The sequence below is a fragment of the Pinus tabuliformis genome, chromosome 6 (assembly GCF_031772625.1).
Source record: "Pinus tabuliformis cultivar Carrire ecotype Pingquan chromosome 6, CPIR1, whole genome shotgun sequence".
Taxonomy (NCBI): Eukaryota; Viridiplantae; Streptophyta; class Pinopsida; order Pinales; family Pinaceae; genus Pinus; species Pinus tabuliformis.
In genome coordinates, this window is record NC_142292.1 from 1,775,561,859 (window position 1) to 1,775,571,862 (window position 10,004).

Sequence of the window (10,004 nt, forward strand, 5' to 3'; positions counted from 1 at the left end):
TTTTTTTAATAAAAAAAGAATTGTTTAAAAAAGAATATTAATTTTATTAATTTTTTTTAAATAAAAAAAGAAATGTAAATTTTTTTTTTTAATGTAGGTTTTATTTATTTATTTATTTTTTTAAATATAAAACGTAGATTTAATAATTTGTATTTTTAAGGAAAAAAATAAAAATAAAAATAAAAAGGTTGTTTTAAAAAAAAAAAAAAAAAATCAATATATATATATATATATATATATATATGTTTAATAAAAAATAATTAATTTCTTTTTTTAATAAAAATTACGTTTTTTTTTTTTTTTTTTTTTTCTTATAATTTGAATTTATTTTTGTTTTTTTAATATTAATTTTACTATTTTTTCAATTTTTTCGTTAATTTTCTATTTTTCTTTCTAAACTAGTTTTTTTTTTTATTTTTTTTTCCAGTTTTGCTATTTTTTTTTTTTGTGAGATAATTTTTTTAACCCTTTTTTTTTAATATTTATTTTATTAGTTTTTTTAATTTATTTTTTGGTTAATTTTCTATTTTTTTTAAACTAGTTTGTTTTTAAAATTTTATTCCTAGTTTTTGCTAATGTTTTTTTTTTTTAATTTCTCAATTTTTATCGACTTAATTATTTATATATATGTGTGTGTGTAATTTTGTTTTTTTTTCCAAAGTGTTTTATGGTTTATAAGATAAATTTTTTAACACTTTTTTATTTTTTATTTTTGTCTTTTTTTATATATAATTTTATATTTGTTTTTAGAGACAATTATTTCATTTGGATTGAAAATTTAATTAACGATGTATAAATATGTAAAATATGGAAAATGCAAAATATTGACGTTCTTTTTTAAATATGCAAATCAATAAAAACCTCACTACCAAAAAAAATAAAAATAAAAATAAAAACAAGAAAATATGAAGAAGAAGACCACTTCCAAAATTATTAAATTTAGAAAATAATTATTTACGTTACATACATTAGAAAAGTTAAAGTCAAAAAATAGGTCTTTTAAAAAAAGGGTCTGATGCAGAATAACCACTTTTTAAAATCAGCATGAAAATCACTACCATTCTAAAACACAATGTACATAAAAAAAAATTAAAAAAAATTAAAGTGCCAAAAACTATGCTCTAAAAAAAACATGTGTTTTGCATCACCCCTTTTCAAAATCGGGTCACTTTTTTGCTATCTCTACAAAACATGTGTATTTTGCATCACCCCTTTTCAAAATTGGGTCACTTTTTTGCTATCTCTACAAAACGGGTAACAGTATCAGTTCCCGTTTCGAAGTTTACATTGTTAAATGTTCATCGTCACAAATGAGACAAGGATAACGAGGTTTGCGTTTTTCATCATTGGATTCCGATTTTTCAGGTTTCTCCTTTGAATTTTTGTCCGTTTTATTCTTCTTCTTTCCTTTCTTCTTTCCACCGGATTTTGATTTGGCTGCAGATGACTCTACAACGTGAATATCGGCGGAAATCTCTGTAGAAGAATCTCCTGTCGGAGAATCAGGCAAGGTTATGATAGGAGAAGAATTCTTGGAAGACTTCTTCTTACTTTTAGTGTTAACCGTACCAATCATACCATCAGCAGCATGAGATCCCGAAAGAGCTGCAGCAATTTGATTTTGCTTGGGAAGATCGGGGATTTTCTCGTGTAACGTACCTAACTAAGTATAGACCAAGTTAAGGTACTGTGCTTGAGCAATTACTTGCTCCTCAGTAACAACTCCGACTTTAGCTACATCTTCAGTGATCTTTGGCAACAAAGATTTTACAAACCACTCAACCAAGATCTGATCCGGAATAAAAACCTTCACTAAACGCCGTCGATGTCTCCACTCATGAATATGATCTAAAATGTAAGTGGGTGTCGATTGTTTTAACGAAGTTAACAATTCCGTGCCATTGTCATATCGGACTGGCAACTGAAAATGAGTTAAAAACGAGGTAGCTAACTGAATAAAATTATAAAAAGTGACTCGTGGTAAATCAATATACCACTTGGCCGCGAGACCAATTAGAGTGCGCTGGAAAAGTCTTAGACGGATTGAATCATCTGAAATGGAGTTAGCAGCACAACAGAGATGGTAAGCCATCACATGGTTCGACGGGTCCTCTCCTGATTTACCTTCGAACTTAGGAATGTCACTAGGCAACTTATTCAGCATTGGCGGCCAAAACGGAAGATAATTAACGGGATTGTTCGTTAGGCGCGACAAGTCAGGCAAGTCCAAAGTTGCGATAAATGGTAACTGACTATTAGGGTCCCTAAAACTCTAGGTCATGAGACCAGCCCCAGGAGGAGGATATCCGGGATAACTAGGAATAGGAATTGCATTTGGGATCTTGTATCCTCCCTGAAAACTAGGATTAACCGGACCGTATTGGGGTTGCTGAGGTTGTTGATAAGTGTACCCAGGGTACGGTTGATACTGATACACTGGCTGCTGCACAGCATGACCGAATTGGTACTGTCCCTGGTACGGTTGATAAGTAAATTGTGGTTGACTTGTGACAACCGTACTTGAACCAGGTTGTCCTACAGGCATCTGAACCGAAGTTTGAATCGTAGATCCAGACGGTGGTAAAGATGTCTAAGGAGTAGATACAGGAACAGTAGAAACCGGAGCTGTTGATAATCCAGAAGTAGGTGGGGTAGATTGAACAGATGTTGCGGCAGTTGTAGCAGTCGCTTGAGGTGGAGTACGAGGCGTACTAAGCCCAGGCTGAGAAACTACCGAAGGTACAGAAGTTTGAATGTTAGACTGGACTGGTTGCTGGGGTGTACCAGAAACTAAGGATTTTCCAGTTTCAGATGACAACTGTACATTTGGCTGCAACACCTGTTGAGTTTGCGATGGATCCCACACTATATTCATTCCGGGGTGCAGACCCATAACAAGTTGAGTATATTGAGGACCATAACCGGGTTGAGGGTAGGATTGATAATTTAAAGGTACATTTCCTGTTCCTTGAACATATGTTTGACCGGAGGGTGGTTGGAAACCTTGGTTCGAGTACTGACCTTGGGGTTGATACCCTTGAGGCACGTACTGATACTGGGGTTGACCTTGAGGTATAAATTGATATTGGGGTTGACCTTGGGGTACATATTGATTCTGGGGTTGACCTTGAGGAACGTATTGTCCCGTAGGTATGTACTATCCTTGAGGTTGCCCCCCAGATGCAAATTGAGAACCTTGAGGTTGCCCCCCAGGTGATAATTGAGGCTGCCCGCCAGGCAGTAACTGGCCACCTTGAGGTTGAGGATTGGGAATAGAACCTGACATCATGAGAATATCTTCTATGCTCAACGGCTTAGTACCATTGCTTCCAGTTAATAACCCTTGCTCAATGGGTTGAGGAGATGCTCCCGAAAAAGTACCAGAAAGTGACTGATACCCAGAGGGAATAGAAGGACCGTCGTACAATAAGGATTCGGGCGATTGAGTAAACATGGACGACTGTCTTGACATATTTAACGGAGGATAATAACCTCTAGGTGTTGGGTGATAAGGAACACGAGGTGGTGAAAAACTTAACCCTGGGTTTTCTAAGAAATTAGTCAAAGAAAGATACCAAGTACTACTCCTAGGTGGACTGTAAAAAATTGATTCACGCTCCCTTAGTTCAATAACAGGTTCATTTTCAGGGATAGGGATGCCTACTTCTTCTCTGGAGTAGCAAGTTCTTCATTAGCTATAAGTCCAGAAGGAAGATCTTGGGTGATTACTCTTTCTACCTTAGGTGAACCAGGACCACTAGAAGCTGGAGAAGCAAACCCCGATGTTGGAGTAGCAGCAAATTCACTTTCAGGCTCGGATATTTCAGGTTCTTCACCTATATCACTAGTAGATGAAAAGCTACCAGTAACTTCGGAAACATACACTGACTGCGGATTATAATCTGCTACTAACGCTTGAAAATCAGGATGTACCACCAAAGAAGACTCTCCTTCTTCAGGTGACCCAACTCTACTGTCTCTAGGAGTTACGAGGACTTTCAAGCCTTCAAGCTGGCTCGGTGAAAACTCAGGAGGTTGGCCCCGAAGTCTACGGGACTTCCTCGATAATTCAGCCACGGTTAAAAACTTTTAACTACTTCACACAGAAACAAAGTAAAATCTCAATGAAAACCACCTAAAGCCTCTAAAGAACCAAACAAATTTGAATCACACGCCAAAAGAATCTAGGAAATCAAACACACAAAAACAGTAACTTTCCGTACTGAAAACACTAGTTGGTGATGAAATCCAATGTCGCAGAGTTCAATACAGAAATGGCGGTTGGAATAGTTACCCCGGAAACCTGCTTAATGAATAGACTAGCACAAGTTCCTCCACTTAACCGTCTCGAGTGAAGAGAACCCCCAGAAAATCCAAGTGAGTCTAGCCGACGTATGCTCCAGGTACAGTGGGATCTTCCCACCACTGTCACCTCAGGAAGAATCCTAAAGAATATGGCCACTAAGGTTACCAACCGAAACAAATATACCTGGGGGAACAGTCTACGATCCAATACGCACGCAAGGGCAAAGTAGCAAGCTCAATCCCCTTGAAGGCTCCTTGACATAATCCAAGGTTTACCAACAAGTGACCCCAGGCTCCTCGACAATGGTTAATCTGAGGTTTACCGTTTTTAATACGTGAATATCTGGCGTTGTTCCCAATGAGGAAGGATTGATTCCCACACTGGTTCGGACACGATCTCATGCTTCTCCTTTAAGAGGAGCTTTCCCAGAGCATAAATGCAACAATTGGATTTCTTCCCTACCACAAGATACAGCGACTTGTTTGTTTTTACTGTCTTGGAGAGTTAATTACTCTCCTACTCCAAGACACTAGCCTAAGCTAAGTTGGTGTATTAGAGCCCTAGAAATAAAAATATTGCTAGATGAATTTTACTTTAAGCGTTATTTTTTATTGGTTTTTGTTTAAGTCAAAAGGTACGGAGATGAAATTCGTGGTATGAAGACTCGACTTCATCAACAAGGGGAGATTTCATAAATGGTCAGACTCATAAGAAGGCTGGTAGACACCAAGGTGATCTGAGGTCCCTACAGCTTCTAAGCTCAGAACCACTACAAGACCAAAATGAAAAAACCCAACAAGCAAAACTCCTAGGAATTTCACCTAAAACCCTAACACTAATGAAATCAACCTAAGGAAAGCTTCTGACAGGTTATATGCAGGTCTGGGCAGTAGATAATAACTTTTAAACAAAAAATAAGCTAACTAACAGAGGAAATCTTAGGTTTTTCAAAATTTTGATAGGGTCCGCAGGCCCACAGTTAACACAGGTGCGGTATCGCTCTGTGCTAAAAGCAAAGGTGCGGATAGGTACGCACTATGTCAAAAGGCTAGGGTGCGGTCCTCTCCCAAAGCTATGAAAAACGAAAAATAACCCTGGATCTACAAACTCTACCCAATTTTACACACAACAAGCCAAAAACAGAAACAAAAACACAGTTTCTCAGGTCAAAGTAAAAACAAGGAAAAAATCAAGTCCCCAATGGAGTCGCCATTTTGTCACACGGAATAAGTCGATCTTGCGGACAAGATAGACCTTCCTAGAATATAAAGAAGACCTAATGACAAGCAAACCAACCAGACACTATATTTATCTAAATATGCTTTTATAAACAAAGGCAAACAAGTGTTTTAGGGCCTACCTTAGGTCCAACGCAAGTTTGTGGAAGCCTTCGCTCCTTCGATCCAAATGAGCTCCTTTGTCGCGAATCTGCAAACACAAACAAGCAAACAAATTAAATAGCACCTGAAAAGCCAATATCATAAAACATATTTAACATGAAAGTCAAGGAGTTCATGAAACAAATAACATGAGATACTTGTTGAGAAAAATGAGTTTGATTGTATTAATTCAAAAGAAGAAGAACTTTACAACCTGTGCCTTGACGTTGTACAAGCTCCTCCCAGGGTCCAGCAAGAAGTCTCCTCTACTTTGACAAGTTTCACTCACTTCCCAATGAAGCCAAAAAGGTATGTGATCTCTCCTCTTAAGCTCAACTAGGAAGTCTTGATTTCACCAGCATTTACCCTCAAAAATTTTCAGCTTCTAACCTCTCTAGCAACCAGCCCAATGCTTGAATTTATAGTGCAATGGAGGGAAGTTACTAGGTCCTCCTTCAAAGGGATAGCTCCTCTCATCAAGGGATTACCTCCTTCTCTTTTGGGATGCATGAACCACCTAAGAGCGGCAAATCCACGTCAAAATTCCTTCTAGAATCATCTAGAATTAACCCAAAGTGAGTTTTTTAGAATAAACTTGCGCCTTTTTGACTTTCACAGGGATCTGCACCCACCCCTTTAGAGACAGAGCTGGCAGGTCCGCAGTTTTTGTAAACAGAAGGTGCGGGACCGCAGGTAACAGTGAGAGAAAGTGCGGAACCAAAGTTTCATTGATTTTTAATGTCTTTCTCTTATTTTCAAAGCTTGACTTGAAGATTTGAGGTCTGAGACTTGCTTAGGAGGATAGTACAAGTGATGATAGACTCATACCGACTACAAATAATCATGGTGACGATATTTTTGTGTAACAGGTACATAGATAGTGGAGCTTCCTAGCATATGACAGGAATTCGATACTGTTTTTCAGATTATCAGGAAGAAAGGATGAATTTTCAAATCACCATGGAAAATAAGGTAAAGTGTACCCCTGTAGGAAGAGGTATTGTAGTCTTTCAAACCGAAGCAGGAGGGCGGCTTCAAGCAACCAATGTGCTGCATGTGACAGGATTGGGGATGAACTTACTCTCTGTATCTCAACTTCAAAACAAGGGTTGTGACATTTTCTTCATTAAGGAGAAAGTATATGTAAAACACTCGAGTTGGAAAAAGAAGGCCCAGGTTGGAATCAGAAGTAACATGTTGTATATATTACAGCTAGAATCTCCATTGACAGTGATAGGAAGCAATGGGGATAAATATTTGAATTAACTATGGAACAGGAGGATGGGACGCTTAGACCATGGGGCTCTAAGAATTCTCACGAAAACAATATTAGGAGTTCCAGAACTAAGTACCAAACGAGATGATGTAAGCAGAGGGTGTGCTCTAGGCAAGTATACTAAAGCAGTGTTTTCCAAAAGTAACAATAGAGCTAAGAGTGTTCTAGGATTGATACACTCAAACATATGCAGACCGATGTCCAGAAAAGCTCTTAGTGGTGTCAAATACTTCGTCACCTTCATCGATGACCATTCCAGGAAGACTTGGATCTACTTTCTAAAAACCAAGGATGAGGTTTTTGGTCGATTCAAAGAGTTCAAGGCTTTAGTGGAGAATCTGATAGAAAGAATATAAAATTGTTGCACTCAAACAATGGTGGAGAGTATGTTGACAAGGACTTCACCAATTTTTGTGCTAGGGAAGGCATCACAAGAGAGTGGACAACTCCCTACAATCCAGAGCATAATGGAGTAGCAGAAAGGAAAAATAGGACAATTGTGAAAGCAGCTAGGGCAATGCTATATGATTAGGACATGTCCAAATTCCTATGGGCAGAAGCATGAAACACGACAGTTTATGTCCAGAATAGGACTCTGCACAAGGCATTGGGAAAAATCACTCCAGAAAAGGTCTTCACCAGGAAGACACCTAAAGTCAATCATTTCAATATATTTGGGAGTTTGGCATATTATCGTATACCCGAAGAAAAGAGAAAGAAATTAGATGAAACTGCTGAGAAAGGATATCTTATGGGATATAATGAGAATTATAAGGCATATAGAGTCTATCTTCCAGGGAGTAGGAAGGTAGTAGTTCGGCGGGATGTAAATTTCATGGAGGACAGAGCTTTCAAGAAATCTCGAGAAATTCCTTCGGAGGAGTAGTCAAAAGACGATTCGTTGGTCTAACCACTTCGACCAGCAGAAATTAGTACCAACAATTCTCCTAAAGGAAAAGCTTCAGAACATGAGGAATATTAGGAAGAGGAAGAGTTGATATATGTACCCACTACTAGTGGAAGAACGAGTCAGGAACTCTGATAGATTCTACGGGATGCAGAGGAATTCATTGGTGCACCCAGGAATGATAAAGGGGAGCGAAGACAACCAACAGATACCAGGCCCTAGTAGCTCAGGTTGGAGAACCATCTAGTCTTTAGGAGTTCGTTTAGCATCAAGTATGGGTAGATGTTATGGTGGAGGAATACATTTCTATAATGGTCAATGATTTCTGGGAACGTACCTAGGCCTCAGGACAAGTCAGTGGTAGGTTCGAGATGGATCTACAAAGTCAAATATGTTGCAGACGGTAGTGTGGAGAAATACAAATCCAGGTTTTTGGCTAAGGCATATGCTCAGAAGGAAGGGATAGACTACAAATAAACCTTCACCCCAGTAGCCAGGTATACTTCTATTAGAACCGTGATATCCCTTGCAGCATAGATGGTGTTAGGGTCCCACCCTAACCCCCTTATTTGTGTAGTAGGATCGAATCCTAGTTATAGTTAAGCAAAGAGTCAATAAAGCCCATATTAATAATTGTAAGTGGTTAACCCGCATTGAAAATGGGCCATGGTATTAGATAGATGGTCTTAATAAGAACCATGGTATTGATCCATGGTATTGCATATCTGAGTCATATATAAAGGATAGAGACTCCCTGTGAGGAGCATCATGTCTTATTTTGTAATCGAGCTCTGCTCTATTGGAGGTTGCCCCTTCGAAGAGGCAAGTGAACATTGCTTTCTAAATAATAAAATACTTGTCGTTGTTTCTCACTATTCTATGTTCTGGGTATATTTCTTTGCATATTTGGTATTCGGGTATCGTCTTGTAGGTTAAGAGCACAACAAGTGGTATTAGAGCTCTTTCCAGGGCTGGTGGGATCTCCATTTCTTAGCAAAAAAAATTTTGGCTAGAGACGTGTTCTAGCGTCTTTAAACCATGGGACCTGTTGTTGAGCGCATAAACCTATGGATTTGGGGAGGCATGCACGCAGGAAATACAAGAGGTGGTCACACTTGTTGGACTCCGTTGTAACCCCTGTGGGTACCCCTTCGAGTAGTAGCGCATTAGACAGAACCACGCACGAACTGTCTTCCATGTGCCCTCTGGGTATATCGGAATCCCCATAGCTCCTTTGAAACCTCGCTATAGATAAACCATTGGTCGTCTTGTTGCTACAGTACACCGAGAACAACACTCGGAGAGATTACTCACCCATACGATAGGGTAGTCGGGTTGTACGGCTAAGGGTACGGTTGATCCTCCTTAGTTAGAGCCATGAAACATTGGGCCGAGTACTACTGTCAGACCCTTATGTATATTGCGATCTGTAGCACCTGACACTCCTCGAGACCATAGTTCCCTTTTCTATCTCTGGATCACGCATAATCTCTGCGAGATCAGATCTCGCCAGTGGGGTTTGCAGCAACAGCAGACATCAGTCCCGAAGTTCCGAGTTCACAGAACAGCAATTCAGATCTAGCAGATCTGCAGCAATCTGTTCCGCCGCTCAGAGCTATCTGATCAGCCATTCAAATCTCTCAGATCCACCAGATCAGCCATCCAGATCTGAGTAGTTGTGTGGGGTTCCTATACCGGGGCAGGATTTTCGCAGGACTTTTGGCAGCATTGACATTTCGGGGATTCGGCTACTGCAGTATTCCTAAGCAAGGAGTAAAACTCCGTTAGGAGTTTTCAGAAGAAAAAAAAAAAACTGAGACGCCCCGAGGTGCTTATTGGTGATCTAGCCCATAAGAATCAGGATGACGAGCTGAGCAAGGTGGTACCATTCAATTGTTAGTGAAAAAAAAAATCGAGCGGTCTCAAATTTCAAGTACATCGGATCGATGCATGGTAGAAACTAGAGCTCAAGCTATGGCCAATGAGAATATCGACAAACTTGAACAATCCTTGAAATACATCCAAGATTAGCTCGACAAACTAACTAATGCACTCTCTAAGGGCAAGGCGGAAGCCCGCGAGGAGGCGTATATTGGCAATGAACACAGTGAGGGTGAGTCTAGCCACTCTCTTCAC